The following is a 19,197-nucleotide window of genomic DNA, read 5'->3' on the forward strand; positions in this document are numbered from 1 at the left end:
TCCATCCTCCCCTCATAGGTGAACAGTCAGGTGAATGTTGTACATACACATTTGTGTTTAACATGTTTACAGATTAGTCATTTTCCATATAAGAAATTAGGATTAAGGGAAAAGGAAGAAAAACCATGTGATAGGAAAGAAATACATAAGAGAAATTTTTTTTAAAAAGAATGAAGTGTTCATTCAGATTCTATAGGGTTTTGTTTTGCTTTGCCTTGCTTTGTATAACCTTCTTTTCTAGATCTATCCCTCCATTCTCCCCTACCCACATTTCAGCAAGAGTGACCAAAACAAAGAAGACTAACAGTAGGAGGTATCGGTCCAATACAGCTCCTCCACTCTGGAAAGAAGGAATATTGATTCATTTTCTCAGCCCTTCTTTTTTGTTATTGTTCAGTTATTTCAGTCTTGTCTGATTTTTTTCATGACCCCATATGGAATTTTTTTGGCAAAGATACTAGAATGGTTTGTCATTTCCGTTTCCAGTCCATTTTACAAATGAGGAAACTGAAGCAAACAGGGTAAAGTGACTTGCCCAGAGTCACACAGCTAGTAATTGTCTGAGGCCAGGTTTGAATTAATAAGGTCTTCTTGACTGGAGGTCCAAGACCTGCACCATCCAGCAGTCTGTGAAGATTATCCACAGTTTCATTGACACTCTACAAATATTTACTTAGGAGCAATTTCAAACCCTCCCTCCACCCCCACCCCCCAATACCTAGTCACTTTATTCTGTAACTTCCTGTTTTTGATTTTTAATTCTTTTCATTTATATTATTACTTTGCATATTGCTTACTTCAACCTTGATGAGTTCATAAAAGTCTTCCTTTACTTCTTTGAAATCCTTCATAGTCATCATTTTTTAAAGGGAGAATTCTCTGTTTTCATCTATCAGGTAGCCTTCCCTTCCCTAAGGTTGATTCCGAAGCCTCATTGCATTCAAGTAATCCTGATCTCCCAGAGATTTTTCATTTAAATAAAAAATAAAAACTCAGGCAGATCTTAGCAACCTAGGAATCTTACCAACTTGACAAGGGAAGAAGTATCTGTTACTTTAGGTTCAGCTGGCCAAATTTGGCTATGCTTGTTTTCAGAAGTCAGACCAGCAGGTACCTTTCTGCTAGTAAAATGTAAGTTCCTTGAGGACAAGAAACTCTTATTTTTATATACTCAACTTTTAGCCTTGTGACTTGCACACAGGGATTAATGAATACTTGTTGAATTGCTTTGAATTGAACTGCTCCACTGACTCAAAAACACTATTAAGGAATTGATGGAGGTGGTACCCATGCCAGGGAAATTATAGATGCTTACTCCCTGCCTGGCCTTGGGCAAATTGCTTAACCTTTTGGGGCCTCAGTTTCCTTGCCTGAAAAATGAGGAGGAGAGATTAAATGACATTTGAAGTGCCTTCCAGGGTCCTCAGATCCATAACCAGAAAAGTGTTTCATAGGATTTCTTAATTTGTGTCAAAGATCCCTTGGACAGTCTAGGGAAGACTAGGAACCCCTTTTCAGAATATTTTTAAAAGTACAACGTAAAACGCAAAGGTTTACACACGAAATACAGTTAAGATATTTTAAACTCATCTGAAAAATAAAAGGTTTAAACTAAACTCAGAGAGCACAGGTTAAGAACCCCTGACTTAGGGTATCTTATTTCTATATATGGCAGGCATGTGGAACATTAAAAGCAGAAACTTAAGTCTGTGATCCTTTCATCCTTAACCTTTGCCACCATTTTGTCTTTCCTCTCCTGATATCTTTGTCCATTTCCTCTGTCTCTGTATTCTTATGAGAGTATGGGGTCTAGTTGGGGGTTGTCTGACTATTCCAGTCTCCCAGTTATTCAGACAAAATAGGCAGGGAAACAGCTACCTTCTCTGTCAAACTGCCTCACTTAACTTCTCTTCTGGAGAAACCAGTCAGGAGACATTCTTCCCCAGGACTATTTCTTGGGGCCTGTTTGATCCAATGGAGCCATTTGCACTGTAGGAGCCAGACCATTGTCAGCCAAAACCTCTCATTTGACCAGGCATGTTGTTGTTTCTGGATGGTTTGCTATTTGCCTGTACCCACCCACCCCCATGTGTCTTCTGACTTGAGTGGTGTCCCTAAATCCAATCTAGGGATCAACTAAGGATCTTCTTTCCCTTCAAATTCAGTTTAAGAGGAATAGTTAATGTTCAGAGAATCTACTGAATATTTAGAAAAATAGTATTTTCATTCTGTTCAAGCAGGAACTAACTGAAACTGTTAATTTACACTATTTTCTTAAGTAGAGGCCTTTGGAGGTAACTGGGTTGTAAAGGACATGTGGCTCTGATAAACAAAACAACCCAAATGAGAGAGAGGGAGAGTGAGTGTGTGTGTGTGTGTGTGTACACAGATACACACACACACACAAAAGTAAAAAGACAGCAGCAAAGAGTTAGATGTTTGGGAATCTTTTGTTCTGCAGTGTGTGGGTGTGGGTGTGCAAACTTGAGCAGCCAAAAAGGCACATCTGGACTAAAATTTTGTATTCCAAGTTTCAGTATGGTGCAACTTAAATAGATATTAAACCCTGTAAATCAGGCTCTTTAATGAATATAAGATGCTTCATTTAAAAAAAAATATCACTAAGCCAGCCGTTAGAAATTCTACTTGTCCTAGGTTAGGAGAGACGTTCTCCTCAATTTATTGCTAATTACACACTTTGTTAAATTCTCAAGCACTTTGGGCAAATTATAGTTTTAATAAAACCATTACTTTAAATAAAAAATTTCCTTCCAGTCTCCCCTTAATGAAGCCTTGTTGTTATAGGGTCTTTATAAGTGTGGGTTAAAAGATACTTCCTCATGGACTGGAGGTTTGACATATGGGCTCATATTTGTGTTCATTGGGAAAACCGAGTAATGTTTCAGTTTCAGAAGGAGAGTGATTTAGGACGAAGGGAAGAAAAACTAGTTATTAGCCAACTCCCTGCTCATACCCCCCAACCCCCCACTGTGTAGATTAAAATGTAGCAGCTGTTTTTTCCTTTCCTTCCTTTTTTATCTAAGGAAGCCATTTATATTCTCCATTTCTACCCTTTCAGCCAACAATGTAAGTGATCATAATAATTCAAGGACCTATGATTTTGTCAGCGTGGGAACCCCTTTTGGCAATATAGATTTCAGCTCATCTCTAACTTATAGAGTGCCCTCTCACATTTGGTTACTAGCAAATCTATTGATAGGTGGGACTTAAATCCAGATCTGCCCTAACTTTGTGCCTCGGGTTCTTTCTCCTCCACAATGAATATTATTTGTGCTTTAATGAACACCATGTAAAAGTTTACTTGGGAGCAACTTTAAAATAAGGACTCAGTGTGTGCACATACACAAATATATGTTTATATATAGTTAAACATATTTATGTATATATGTATGTGTATATGAATACATATATTGACTATTCCAGGATCATACAGTTAGCAAATGTTTGAAGCTGGCTTTGAACTGAGGTCTTCCTGACCCCAGGACCAGTATTCTACTCCCTAGGCCACCCTTTCTCCAATAAAGACTTAAGGATGTAGATTTAGAGCTAGAAGGGACCTCATGGACTCCTGCCCCTCATTTTAGAAATGAAGGAGCTAAGGATGGGAAAGTGAATGTCTGAATAGAAGGTGTATGACTAATGTAGATGTATCATAGTGGAAAAAGAGGATCATATTTGTAATTGAAATGATGTGTTTGAATCCTTGCTCTTTCCCTCTTGGACCCTTAAATGAGAGGTTCAGGATCTCTAAGACTTCTTCCAGCTCAAAACCTAACATACTAAATGGCAGAGTGGGGGTTTTGAATCCAGGACTCTGGACTCCCACTGCAGTCAGAGAAGAATGTGACCTTAAACTGGAAATGAACTCTGGAGATTTTCCAGTTACTTCAGGCAGGCTATGAAATATGGAGAAAACAGGGTTCCCTGCCCATTTTCCCCCAGGGGGTAAGGTTAGTTCTTTGCCGGCCTGTTGCTGAACCTCCCAGGATTTAGGCTGAAACTGATTTACAGTAAAGAGGGGAGGGGCAGGGAGAGCACTTGGACATTCACCAGTTCAGGCTGCTTGGCTTGCAAAGTTAATGCTCATCCTGGTGGGGAGCACTCAGGCTGGACCCAGAGATCCTTCCAGCCTTCCCTTATCCTTTGGAATTTGATATTTATTTACTGCATTGTATCCCTGTTTTTCTTGGGAAATCAAATCACTTTTTCCAATTGCTAAAGGAGGTTGGAAGGCATCTTCTAAGGACTGGGATCCTAACTAATATTTCTGGGATGTTTATGTCTGTGCTTTATGAAGGGGAGGGGACACTGAAATGGGGGGGGGGGGGTTTGTAGTCTTTATGCAAAGCAGACCCTTGTCTGACAGAAGGTATTTGAATAATAAGAGGTATCTCTGTCCCTTAAATTTGTATTGCTTTCAAGCCATCCCACCCTCCCCCTTCCCCCATCCCCATCTCCTCCCCTCTCCCTCTACCTAAGAATTACAATCTTGATGTTGTGGGGCACGAGAACCTGAAAGTCAGATTAACCCAGGGCAGAAGTTAAAAGAGGGAGTAAAGATTCAAATCCTTCCTTTCTGTTCTCTGTCTAAGGAAATGTCCACCTCTGATCAAATCAAGGTTCAGGTGTAGTTAGTAGCCCAAGGAATCATAAACTCAGAAGTAGAGGCTCTATAAGCCAGCTTGGACATTTATACACAAGGACCTGCCTTACCCAGATCATGTAGGTAATTAAGTGGCTGAATCTATATTGAACCCTGTGTTTTTCCCATTGCACATTAGTCTGCACCTTAATATTTGGGATCACATTCTTGGGTATATTATTATCTTTGTGTGCTTGTTTTTGCAAGGCAGTAGAGTTAAGTGACTTGCCCAGGGTCACACAGCTAGATAATTATTAAGTGTCAGATAGGATTTGAACTCAGGTTCTGATTTCAGGGCCCTTGCTGCCCCTTGGGAATATATTACACCAAGAATACAATATAATAGACATGTATGTATGATATAATACTTAGAAGCTATAAGATGACTCAAAATTAATCTAATCTGATTCACTCATTTTATGGATGAGTAAATTGAGGTCCAGAGTATAGCTAAATTCTTTTAAAAGGCTGTCTAAAACAGGTATCTCTATTCTTTCTCCTCTCATTCTCTTCTTAACCCCTCATAATCTGCCTGGTGACTTTAGCATTTCACCAAAACTGCTCTACCCAAAGTTACTAATGATCTTTTAGTTACCTGATCCATTGGCCTCAATCCTCATTTTCCTTGACCTCTCTTCAGCCTTTGATACTGTCAATCCTTTCTCCTCCTGATATTCTCTTCTCTCTAGGGTTTTTTGGTAGCATCATTTTTCCTGGTTCTGCTCCTACCTATCTATCTATCTACTGGATCCTCATCCTCAACACATTTAGTCTTCTTAACTGGATCCTTATTCATGTCACACCTTCTAACTATAGGTATTCCTTATGGTTTTATCCTGTACCCTCTTCTCTTTTTCCCTCTTTACTTCTTTACTTGGTGATCTCAGCAGCTCCCAAGGATTTAGTTACTCTTCTCTGTGCTAACAATTCTCAAATCTTGCCCCAATCTCTAGGCTACTATCCAATCTCACATCTCCAACTACCTTTCAGATATCTCAAACATAATGTCCAATAGGCATCTTTAAACTCAACCTCTCCAAAGCGGAACTCCCCTAAACCCTCCCCTCCTCCTAATGTTCAATTGTGTTTGACTTTGTGATCCCATTTTGGGGGTTTTCTTGGCAAAGATACTAGAATAGTTTGCCTTTAACCCCACCCCAGCTCATTTTACAGATGAGGAAACTGAGGCAAACAGGGTTAAATTACTTGGCCAGGGTCACATAGCCAGTAAGGATCTGAAGTATATTTGAACTCAGATCTTCCTGACTAGGCCAGATGCTTTATCCACTGGACCACCTAGTTACCCTAGTTAGTCTCCCTCCTCCTACCTTGCCTATTATTGCCTATTACACTATCTTTCTAGTCCAACAGACTTGCAATCCAGGAGTCTTCCATTCCTCACTATCTCACTGTTGCCAAAGTTTGGCAACAGATTTCACTTTTGCAAAATAGCTCTAATGCGACCCCTTCTCTCCTCTGACACTGTAATCTCTCTGGTACAGGCCCCCACCACCTCATGCTCATGACTATATTACTAAAAATAGCCTGCTGCTAGGTCAACCAGCCTCAAGTCTGTCCCCACTCCACTCTAGTGTCCAATCAGTCACTAAAGTGATTTTCCTAAAGTCCAGGTTACTTCTCTACTCCTTAAACTCCAGTTGCTCCCTATCACTTCCAGGAACAAATGCAAAATAATTCTGTTTATCAGTCAAAGCCATTCATAACTGAGCCCCCTCCTACCTTTCTAGTCTTTTTTGTTTGTTTGTTTGTTTTTGCAAGTCAATGGGGTTAAGTGGTTTGCCCAAGGCCACACAGCTAGGTAATTAGTAAGTATCTGAGGTCGGATTTGAACTCAGGTCCTCCTGACTCCAGGGCTGGTGCTCTATCCCCGTGCCACCTAGTCACCCCTTTCTAGTCTTCTTACACCTTACTCCCTGATAGGTATTTTGTGAGCCAGTAACACTGTCCTCCTGGCCATGCCACACATAAAACTGTCCTTCTCTCAGCTCAGACACTTACTGTGTGATATTACTTAAACATTGTGCCTTCTATAAATGTAGGGTTTGGGACTTGTTGATCATATGGCCAGTAAGATGGAGGACTAGATGTTTTCTTCAGTCCCTACTAAATTAGAAAAATTGGAATTATATGCCAGAGGAAGGGTACTTACAGCTGTTTCCACAGGATAAGAAAGCAAGATGCCTAGCAAGGTAACAGCCATATGAATTAAGAGCGAAGAATGCCAAACCTTAAGGCATTCACTTAACACTTACTTGCTACCAACATTGGAGCCCCAGCAGGGTAAACAAAGCAACTTGTGACTCAGAGGCTTAGTGCTTTAGCCCACTGGGAGACTTCCCTCCCATTAAAGGCTCTGCCAGCAAAACCTACCCCTACTCTTCTTCCTGTGCCCTATTTCAACAAGCAACTGACCTCAACTCTCCCCATATAGAGGGGGAGGAAAAGAAGAGGAGGAATTGAACTGAATTTATCCTTGGGTGTCCCCTGAGTTAAGGGGACTCAAAGCAGCACAAACTCTTCCCAGAATGTCCATTTCACCCTTCCCCATTCCTTGAAAAGCAGAAGGTACTGTCCATCCTAATCCAAAGATTAGAGGAAATTGATGTAGGAACTCAATATGTAAGACTGTGCTGAGCCTAAATGAAAAGGAACTAGAGTCCGACCTGTTAATACTGAAGCTAGTTGAGGAAGGGACCAAGTCAGGTTAAAAAAGTAAATACCCTAACATGGGAAGAAGCTGAGAAAACTTTGAAGTTTTTTCCTAGGAGTTAAACCACTCTCAGAAGTGGGGAGAAGCCAGACATCGAGTCAGAGAAGAAAAAAACTAAAGCTACTGAAAATTTCAGGAGGGGAAAGAATTAATTTAAAGCCCTAGAGCACAAACAGAAATCAATAGAGGGAATAGTAAATTAAAAGAGAAGATGATTACTAAAACATCCAGGAATTATAAACCTTTCTAAATAAAGATAAAAACACAAAGTTAAATTGAACTTAACACCTGAAGAAAGAGAAAAATCCTTTGTATTCCCAAGAGTACATGAAACCATAAAAGGAAGACTCCTAAATAGTTTGAAGGAGAAATTAGAATTTAGAAATAAGTCACAAGAAGAAGAAATGGCAGAATTTATGGCCTGAGTAGCAAAACAGGAATTGCACAATAGACTAGAAGAACGTGAGCTCACAGCGACAAGTATCTTCAAAGAAGTGAACTAGAAAGAACTGTTTGGGAATACAATCTGGAAGATGACAAGAAAAAGCAGTAACATTTAAAGAACTTATTTTTTCTATCAAAGCAAAACACATTTAATTGTGAAAACAGTTTGTATAGAGACACCTTAAGGATCATAAACATCCCCCAAAATTTGACAAATCAAAAAGCCTAAACAACATAATGCAAGAAGTAATACAACAAAACTGCCCAGAATGTATGAATACAGAAAACAAAATGTCAATCAAAAGAATCCGAGATTCCTTGGGGGGAGAGGGGGAACAACAAAACTGTGTCTCAAACTACAATTCAGAGTTAAATTTCATAATTTTATTAACAAACAATCTTCTATAAGGGTCCAGGAAGAAGGCCTTCAAGCACAAAGGAAAAGAAATTTGAATGACTCTTCCTGCATCCATCCGAAACCTCAGAAGGGGATGGAAAAATATATTCTGAAAAGCAGAGGAGTTCAGAAAGTGATTCAAAATGATAAGCTCTGATAATCTGGGCTATGAAAAATAAAAGATGTCAATGAAAGAAGTATTTGAAGTATTCCTACAAATATCAGAGAATCAGGTTATTTGACTTGTGAATCACCCAAACAACAGAAACACAAGGAAAATTAACTAAATAAAACTTCCAAGGAAAGAATAAGTAATACAATATCTATAGACTATTAAAAGAAAAAACTGGAAGACAAAAACATTGGGTTAAACAACTACAATGGATGCATTTATGGATTTCATTCTAAAGGTACACAAAGATAGTAAAGATGAAAACATAATCTAAAATTTTTTTTCTTAGGTTTTTGCTAGGCAATTGGGGTTAAGTGGCTTGCCCAGGGCCACACAGCTAGGTAATTATTAAGTGTCTGAGGCTGGATTTGAAGTCAGGTACTCCTGACTCCAGGGCCAGTGCTCTATCCACTGCGCCACCTAGCTGCCCCAAAAACATAATCTAAAGAAATAGAAGTGACTGGGGTAACAAGCCTGAAACATCTTGGACTCAAACCCACAACACACCTTACAGCTGAATCAGTATATTTTGGAGGACTAAATTGCACCTTGAAAGGATGCCTAAAAGGGTAGATAGAAAATGAAAGAAGGAGGGACCTGATCTCATATTTGCCACATTTTTCCACATGAAAAATAATTACATGCCTGGGAGGACTACATTCTGGGCTTCCTTTACTATTCAGAACCTTCACCATGCCCCAGCTTTTCATCCTGGAAGTTCACTCTACCCCTAGAATTCATATATTGGAATGACTGTCACCCTTTGGACATCTCTGATTGGATGGCTCCTCCTAGAAGTTCATTGACCAGACCAGACAGCCAACTCCATTCATGAGGTCTGGACTTCCTCTATTAAGCCCCTGTTGCACTACCTTTGTTCCGCACTTCTTCCAGTTTTTCTTTAGGTCTTGTCTTCCCCCATTAGAATATAAGCTTCTTGTGGGCAGGTACTATCTCTTTCTCATGTTTGTATTCCCAGAATTTAGCACAATGCTTCACACTTAGTAAGTGCTTAATAAATATTAATTGGTTGGTGTACTCTATATCAATGAGAAAAGAATAAAGAGAAGACAGTTCCTGGTCTCCTGGCTTGTGGAGGGGTTGCTGGAGAATGGGGGAAGGTAGCACAGGGAAGGGCTGACATGGTGGGGATGGTGGGGGGGATAGGAACATCTCAACCCACTGGCACAAAAGGGCCCTAATGAAGAGAACTCCCATGGGGGAAAATATATTCAGTAATAAGAAATGAGGACTTTACAGTGGATTTAATCTTAAGGAAGTTGATACACTGGGAGACCACCTCCTGTGAGAGAGTGTAGTGCCTTCATGGACAACATACTAACTTAATATAAGGAGCATTGGAGTTTTTGGGAATGGGGGGAGAAGAGGGTGGCATCTAGCATCCAGAAGGGTAGAAGGGCATAGAAGATACTATGGCAAATGGGAAAGAAAAATGATCAAGGGAGGACTTGGGGCAGGATTGGATCCTATGATGTGAGAGATAAGAAAATTTTTACCCTGGGACAGTATTTCTTTTCTCATTATCTTCCTCTTGAAATGATGTGTCTGAAGGCACACTCTGTTGCTTACAACACAAATGTCAAACTCGGGGAGCCTAGCATCAAATTGGCAGGCAAAATTTGGTGTGGCTAAACTAGATTAAAATTTAATTAGGAAATGTTTAACCAAATAAATAAAAGTATAGTAAAATTTAGATAATGTTGATTTGTGGTTTTCTAAATCAATATGCTGGTTCTTTGAAAAAGTCAACAAGTGCCAAACCTTTAACCAACCTGACTAAAAAGAGGAGGCCCCAAAATCAAATCAATAAAAGAGCAGATGAGCAAGATGAAATCACAACAAAACTAGAAGAAATAAAAGTAATTACCAGAACACGCTATGCATAGTTATATGCAAACAAAACAAAAAAAGAAATGAAAAATTAACTTCAAAAATATAAAATACCCAAACTAATAGAATGATTACCAAATAGAAATCTAAAATATCTAGATCTCAGAGAAGGTCTTAGAACTAGTTGTAAAAGAAAAACCAAGGAAATAATTCCTTGTTCTTAAGGATTTACAACAGAATGTTAGTAAGCTTTTAAGGAACAATTAGTAACAACATTATACAAATTATTGTTAAACATAAAATCAAAATCAGTTTACAAGACAAATAATAGTCCTCATACCTATATTAGGAAAAGATAAAGCAGAGAAGTATCATTAATGAACATTTATGTTAGAAGTTTAAATAAAATCCTTTAAAATAAAATATAACAATTCATCCAAGAATTCTTTTGTTATGACCAACTTGGATTTATACCAGGCAAGAATGGTTCAGCATTGAGGGTTGGGGAATGGGTGGCAATGGAATCCATAAGATTAATTGTATTAAAAACAAAAAAATGTCTAAAACCTTATAATTATCTCAAGAGATGTAGAAAAAGCCTTTGACAAAATACAATGTTCATTTATGCTAAAATCCCTACAAATTATACATATAGTGGGATTTTTTTTGTGTCATTAAAAAGTATCTATCTAAAACCAAAAACAGATATCTTGCAGTGGAAATACTCTGTGGGTTTCCTCAGTGAATACAGGAATAAAGCAAAGATGCCCATCTCCTTGCTATTATGTTATTTAATTCTAAAAATGCCAACAAATAGCACTAAGACAAGAAAATCAAATTAGAGATGTAACAGTAGGGAAAAAGAGATAAAAATATCTTTACTTGCTGATGACATGAATGTGCTTAGAAAATTCTAAGTACTCATCAGAAAAAAACTAATTAAGACAATAAGTTTCAAGCCACAAAATAAGCCCATAAAAATCAGTAACATTTCTACATAATAACAACATCAAAATCTAGAAGGTGCAAAAATTAAACGAGAAAGCTCATTTAAAATGTATAAAATATTAGAGAGTCAGCCTATCCAAGAATACTCAATATTTATGTAGATTCAGTTACAAAATGTTCCTTAAAGAAATAGATAACTTAAATATCTAGAACAGTATTTGGTGCTCATAGTTGGACTATGTCCATATTATAAAATAATAATACTACCAAAGTTAACCTGCATTTTAGTACTATATCAATCAGATTAGTAAAAGGATTCCTTATAGTCAGATAATTTTTTTAATCATTTGGAGAAAGCTCTGGAATATCAAGGGAAGTAATGAAATGAGGGGGAGAATAGCATTTGCTGTACCAAATTAGGTAGCAATCATAAAACTCTTTTGGTATTGATTAAACAATTGAAAATGAACAGACTAGACAAAGGAGAATTAGAAATAATGAGACTTGCTCATTTTACAGATAATAGTAATGCCAAACATTTATATATCACATTACTTGTGATATATATTACATATTACATCCACTATACCTTAGTGTACTATGTGTGCACTAGGTCAGGTTATCTCCACGAAGAAGCAGAACAGAGCAAAGAATGAGTGGTGGGTTTGGCTTCTCTACTGGAGGACTGAGGGTGGGGGCAGAGAACTCTGTGTTGGTGGTGGGAAAAATAAGAAAATTAAAGTCATGATTTAATAAGTGAATGTCTCATACTTTGTAATTGCAATTGTGAGCAGAATTAATTCATACCATGTTGGAATGGCAACCATTCAGAGCTTGCTCTTGTAATTCAGAGGACTTTGGACCATACCTGATTGAATATTAGTGAACCAGAATAGGTCTAACTTAAAAGATGTCTGAGTCTAACATGCCTCAGCCTAGAGGAAGCAGGGCTTCTGGTGACATTGGTTTGACCCTGTAGAAGTTTGCCACTGTTTAGTTGCTCTGGGTGAAAAATAACTAAATCATGAAGTTGGGAATATTTCCTATGTATTCAAATATGGATTGTTAGGGAGTTTGACTCAGTGACTTCTAAGGTCCCTTTCAGCTTTTAAAATCAATGATATTCAGTCTAGAACTTAGTGTAAAACTATCACCTACATTTGAGACACTTACATTATTAGGCTGCCTAAATTTTATTTTGTCTGGGATTGGGGAGGGGGATACAAGGAAATAGGAGCTGGGTGACTTGCCCAGAATTGCACAACTATTAAGTGTTAAGGATCAGATTTGAACTTCTGACTCTAGGGTTAGTGCTCTAACCACTGTATCACTTAGCTGCCCCCCTAAGTTTTATTCATAGATTAATTCAGGTAGAATCAAAAAAGCCAGAGAAGGAAATTGAACCTTTAAGGTAAAGTTCCTAGTTTGGGCCCAGTCTGCACTATCCCAGAGTCCTTGGCAGTTTAATTTTGGGCATCCAGTACTTAATATATGATCATGGTCAAGTCTCTTGACCTCTCAAAACTTGCTTCCTCATCTGTAAAACAAGGGTAATGATATTTGAAAGCTTATAATACACTGGTTTATTGTGAGGAAAGCCTCTTTCAAACCTTAAAAATGCCACAGAAATTGTGAGTGAATACTCTTATGACCTTCCTAGATAATGTATTTCATTCTGACCTTTTACATGGTCTAATGGAAAAAATACATCTCCACCAGAGATTCCCAGGCAGTTTCCTGAGACTATTGAAACACTATTTTCTTTGAATTTTCCCATTTTTCCTTCTGACTTGAGAACTATGGGTATAAGGAGGTGGGAAGTAAAATGCTAAAATTGTATTATACTCTAGATTAGACACTGCTATTTCATCTCCTCTCTAGTTCTGGACCAGTAAGAGGGGAAGGCCTTAAAAAAAAAAAAAACCTTGAAGATGGCCAAAATGTTTTATGTGCATGTTAATAGGAAGAAGTGAAAGAATTACAGACAGCCTGCCAAGTTAAAAGTCTTGTTATTCCACAGTGACTAATACTCAGCAATGAGAAGTCAAGCCCCCAAAGTCTAGCTCCATCCCAAGAATTCTGTCACCTGGATGCAAATTCTGTTGGATCTTGTGCCAAGAGCTATGGGTTCATTCATCTGAATGGCTGGGGACCAAAGAGGGTTTCTTTACCCCTTGTTCTGTGGAGCTTTCCCTCTGAGATCATCTCTCCTTTAACTATCTTTATATATAATTGTTTGGATGTTATCTACCTCATTAGACTGAGATCCTAGAGAGCAGAGACTGTTTTTGCCTTTCTTGATATGGCCAACATTTATATAGTATAGTACTTGATAATAAATATGGGCTTAATAAATCCCTGTTAATTTGACTGTACTTATATAGTGACCAGAGGGAAAGGACTATGATTCTCACGTATTAGTAGTTTTCCTCAGCAACTAGGAGCTTCTTATATAGCTGGACCCCAAAACATTTCTCCTTCTGGAGCACCCATGAGGATTTTTATTCAAGCTGTCCTTGGAATCTGGAAGACTTGGATTCAAATCTTGATTCTTAAAATTCACTAGCTGAGTGATCACAGGCAAGTCACTTAGTTTTTCAGTTTCCTAGGCAACTCTCTAAAATGGTTACTGATTCATCGTCAATCCGGATTCCTGGAGGGAGTTTTCCATACCCATGAAATAATAAGTCTAGACTGGGGGGAAAAATGTCTCCTTCCACCCTCCCTCATTCCCCAAATTGGGCTCCCCAACAAATATCTTTCGTCTTGTCTGTGGCTGGAAATACAACTATTTCTAGTTAGGATAATTAGAAAAGCGGAAGAGATTTGATTATCATGACTTGAAAAACCTGTCTCTATACATATTAATTTCTTAAATTTGGGATTTAGACTTTAAAACTCAGTAGTCAATGAATCATGTGTAACAGTCATTCTTTCTTACTTTCCAAGAACTAGAATAAAAAAGAGATGAGAATATTAGCAGGGTTTCTAGTTAGACCCAATAAATAAATGCTCAAGCGCCAACTTCATCTACTAATGGTTTTCCACTAAGATTCCCCCTCCCCCTTCCTGGAGCTGGCATGTAAGTTTTTTGTTGCTATAGATTGCAGATGGGATGACACCCATGCACCACGTTGAAGAGTTTGTGTTGATGTTGCTATTGTGAAAATGCACATATTGGTCTCTCTGCCATCCATAGGACTGTGACTCATTTTTTTCCTCCTTTCTCTCATGCAACTTTTGCTCACAGCCTGTTTGGGGGAATTGACACATTGGTTCAGGATGTCATGATTGCCAACTCAGAATCTTGGATCATTTAAATCAGTTATGACAGATGTGATTATTTACAAGAAAATAGAAGACACTATAATTAGACCTTCAAAGGAGTACATTTGGGAAGAAGATGAGAAAGCACAATTTTAAATTGTCTTAGTTTATTCTGAGTTTTAACTGGATGAGCAGGTTCCCCGCTCCCCTCCAAGTCTTAAGAACCGTACAAGGGCCAGCTCCATGGCACATTGGCCCTACAGTCAGGAGGACCTAAGTTCAAGACACAGCCTCAGATACTTGACAGTTATTAACTCTGTGATCCTGGGCAAGTCACTTAACCTAATTGTCTCAAAGAAAAAACAGAAAATAAGTATACAAGATGGATTGGGTAGTCTTTCTATCCTAGATCAAATCTCCTATCTTTTAAGAAAAGAAGTAAGTGTTTTATTGATTTTTAGAATTATGTTGCTTCTTAATAATTCCTTCCCCCTTGCCCCATGGAACTTTCCTGGTAACAAAGGAAATACAGCTGAGCAAAACAAACCAGATGTTAGTTTGGGCTGACAAAAATAATAAATGTTTTACTAATAACTATATAGAACTTTAAGGTTTACAGAGTACTTTACAAGTCTTATCTCATATTATTCTTCAACAGCCCTGGAAGATAAATGCTATTATTATCTCATTTTCCAGATGAGAAAGTTGTTGTTAAATGACTTGTGTGGTTATAGACAGTTAGTAAATGTTTGAGAGTAGATTTTAAACTCCCACATCTCCTTGATTCTGGGGCAGCTAGGTGACCCGTGGATAAAGAAATAGCCTTGGAGTCAGGAAGACTGCAGTTCAAATGTGGCCTCAAACATTTACTGGGCAAGTCATTTAACTGTTTGCCTCAGTTTCCTCATCTGTAAAATGAACTGGAGAAGGAAGTGAAGAACTCTCCAGGATCTTTGCCAAGAAAACCCCAAATAAGGTCATGAAGAGTCAGGCACAACTGATCAACAACCTTTCTGATTCGTAGGCCCAGAGCTCTTTCCAGAGAAGCTGACTATCTCCCTGATGATGTAGGCTTCATTCTCTACCTGTAATCCACCACATCCCTGAATTCTGCTGAGAGAAAGAGATTTCTCTGTGCCACCATCAGCCCTCTGAGGGTACTCTTGATCATTGCATTGGTCAGAGTTCAGTTCCTTATATTGTTGTGACTGTGTACATTATTCTGATTATTGTGCTTACTTCAGAATGAATTTTAGGTTTCCATGACATATGTACCAGAATACTATCCCACCAGTCTGGTGTATACTTCCTTCATTTATCTATTCATTCATTTAGAAGACAATTATTAAGCAGATACTATGACAATGTGGTGTGTCATGCTACACACAATATCAAAAGTTCCTGTCATTACCAGTATATACAAAGCTTAAGACAGGGTGAGGAAGGTTAGAATATCTCAGTGAGATTATGTGTGCAGTATGATATCTTGAGAAACCATTCGATTTGGATTCAGAGGCTCTGGGTTCAAATCCTTGCTTTTTTTTTTTTAAACTACATTTACTACCACTTATACAAACCACTTAATCCTGCACCCGTTGGTCTCTGATCCCTTGTTTAGGTCACAGAGCCTTTGCTAAAGCAATGGTAATTAGTGTAGTAGGTGTTTAATAAATGTCAATTGATTGATCCTAGTGAGTAAGAAATGACTATAATCCAAATTTGAATAGGCCAGTGCAAAGAGAAGTAGGAAGGAAGATATTATCAGATTAAAAGCATTCCTTTCATCCGGGTATTCAGAGAAAGCATAATGGAGGTAGAAACAGTTGAACCTTATTTTAAAGAATTAATAAACTGTTAAGCAGTCAAAACAGAGGTGAATAGGAGCATAGGGAATAGGTTAAGAGGTAACTTGAGGCATGTTTGGAGAGTAATACATGAAAATACCATGTACATTTCTGTCAACTGTACCTTTGCCTATTTAATCCACTCACTTGAATGGCCACCCCACTCTTATCCACTTTCTCTAGAAGCTTGCCAGTCTCCAACATCCACTACAGACTTTTCCATCCTCCAAATTTATAGAGGATTAATCTGTAACCAAAAAATAAGCATTTATACATAAATTGTCTTGGGATGTGTCTTGTACCATTTTTCTCTAATTCTTGAGCTTTTTAAGTGACTGTTTTTCTTATTTTCACAGAAAAATTACAAGTTCCTGAAAAGCAGGAACTGCTTATATGAGATAATATTTGTAAAATATTTAGTATAGGGCCTGGCATATAATAGATACTATTTAAATGGTTTTTCCCTTATTCCTCTTATCAACTTTCTGTGCCTCTCTTCTCCATCCAAACCCCTGTGACCAGTCAAGTGCTTTGTATCTAGTGGGAACCTGAACAAAACTTCAATTGAATGTAGTCTTTATGCAGTGGTGAAAGTATTTGACTAGGGATCTAGAAAGCAGAGTTCAAATCTCAGCTTTGCTACTAACTAGTTTCATGACCTTGGGTCTTTGAGTCTCTTTTGACCTCAGTTTCTCCTTCTCTAAAATTGCAAAGGGGGAAGAGGTTTGAACTAGATAGATCCCCCCCTTTTTAAGTAAGGCAATGGGGTTAAGTGGCTAGCCCACACTGCTAGGTTATTATTATTAGGTATCTGAGGTAGGATTTACTATAACTCAGGTCCTCCTGACTCCAGGGCCAGTACTATCCACTGTGCCACCTAGCTGCACCCCCCCCCCTTGTAATTCTAACATTCCATGATCCTATAGGTGTTGGGAGGATAGGATGAGATAATGTGTTTAAAAAAAAAGATGTCTCTTATTTTAACCCCCTTTCTCCCTATGAAAAGACAACTTGATTTCAGGCTAGAACATTGGACTTATCTTCAGGAAGACTGGGTTCAAATCCTGTCTCAGACACATACTAGCTGCATGACCCTAGGCAAACTATTTAACTTTTCTAAGCTGTTTCCTCCAGTAAAAATGAGAGGGATTGGACTTAATTATTTCTATGGTCCTTTTCAGGGAAGGGTCCTGTACATGAAGTGTTTCCTCACATCTGTTGAATTTTTGATCAACTTCAGTATCACATATTCAGGAAGCCCTCCAGGTTACTTTCTCCCCCTACCCTGGGCTACCAGTGAGTCTCATTACCACTTTACACTTCTCTTATGCTCTTATCCTATATTAGTTTGTATTCTAATTATTTGTGCATGTAAACTTCCTGGGGTGTGGGGGGAGAGGGAGTCCTTATTACTTAATATAGGGGCAGGTGTTTCATAAATGTGATTTGAATTAAACTGAATTTGTCTACCCTTATCCAATCATCCAACTATTAGGAGGTTCGACTTAAGAGCTTAAAAAATAGATGTCTTGAATTAGTAGCCCTTTGAAATAGAGGAAGAGAATAGAGCTAAAGCAGAACATAACCATATCCAGATGTCCTAGAGGACTCTCTGAGGGTCTAGAGTGCCCCTGAACTGCATTTAGAGGTGAGACCCTGGTCTCTGATGGCAGGCCTGGATGCTGCCCTGAATTTGAAGTCAGGGGAATCCAGGGTTCCTGAGTTGCCTTTGACACTAGTTAGCAGTGTGATCCCAGGAAAACTGGCATCAGTTTCCTAATAACAGCTGTCCTAGCACCTCAGGGGATTCTTATAAAGATCAAATGAAGATTATCTATGGAAAGCATTTTTGCAAAGCTTAGCAGCACTTTATAAATGTCAGCTCTTAGTCTCCAGCCCCATTTTACCATTGCCCCACATCTCAATGATTTAGGGCTAGCCCTAGGCCTGGAACTTGAGGGCCTCTGACTCCCTCTCTTGTGCTCTGCTCCCTGTTCTGTGGAGCCATAGTGGAAGTTTTCCTGGCCTGGATGTTCTCCATTGTGAAGTGATTCTAATCATTATTGAGCTGGACATTGAAAGGGATAATTAGCCAATCACGAAGGTGGGGGGGGGAGCTCAAAGGTCTTTGTCAAGAGGCCCCAATTGAACAAAGTCTGAATCCATTCTAGCCTTTTCTCTAAAATTTAAACCAAGATCTGACATTTCTACAGAAAGTAGAGAATGTGTACCCACAAAACATTCTTCCCTCTTTAAAAGATTTTATTTATTTTTTAATCCTGTTGAACCAAAGTTTTGCCTCTGGGGTAGTTTTATAGACATAACTTTGGTCAGAATGAGGTGCTTGCCATAACCCAGGACCAGAGTGTCATCCAGGGACCCAGGGGTGACTGTGCCTTCAGATTTGTGTGTCACCCTGCCCCCCCCTAGTTTCTGAGTTTCTCGAATCAGATTAGAACTTTGCTTTCACATATGGCCTCAGATGGAGACTTGGCCTCCACATCTTACCCCAGGGAGGAATTTGTTTTTGTTTTGGTGCCGAGGACGCTAGCATCAAAACAGGATCTGCGTTGCTTAGGAGTTGATCAGGTCCTGCTGCTTTATTCCTGCTGACGTCACAATCGCATGCTTGTCACATCGCAAGTGGTCACTGTAGAAATGATCAGGACCTCCATAGAGCCATAATTACAACTCCATAGGTGAGGAAGGAAGAGAGCGCAAGCACAGGATGAAAGAGGGACCTGAGAAAACCTAGCAGCCTGACCACTGGGGAACCCAAGCCAGGCCTGAACCCAGGCCCAGGTAGATGCTCTGCTCTTTTGAACTCCCTAGCCAGAGAGATGTCTTGAGTACCTGTTGTCTGTCTGACCTGTTAGAAAG

At 38.8% G+C, this 19,197-nt stretch overlaps 1 protein-coding gene across 10 annotated transcripts in view; it reads left to right on the forward strand.

The window, feature by feature from the left end:
• The window catches only part of ZHX2 (zinc fingers and homeoboxes 2), a 208,748-nt gene that overhangs the window by 24,009 nt on the left and 165,542 nt on the right, over positions 1-19,197 (forward strand). For 6 of the 10 annotated variants that reach the window (XR_012471627.1, XM_074201562.1, XM_074201555.1 and 3 more), the window contains exon 1: positions 9,553-19,119. The exons of 2 other annotated variants lie outside the window; for them this stretch is intronic. The gene's annotated coding sequence lies outside the window, so the exon portion shown is untranslated. Of the gene's footprint in view, positions 1-9,552; positions 19,120-19,197 lie in introns of those variants that run through there. 2 more of the 10 variants (XM_074201557.1, XM_074201556.1) reach the window with 1 other exon arrangement.

Source organism: Macrotis lagotis, chromosome X (assembly GCF_037893015.1).
Source record: "Macrotis lagotis isolate mMagLag1 chromosome X, bilby.v1.9.chrom.fasta, whole genome shotgun sequence".
Taxonomy (NCBI): Eukaryota; Metazoa; Chordata; class Mammalia; order Peramelemorphia; family Peramelidae; genus Macrotis; species Macrotis lagotis.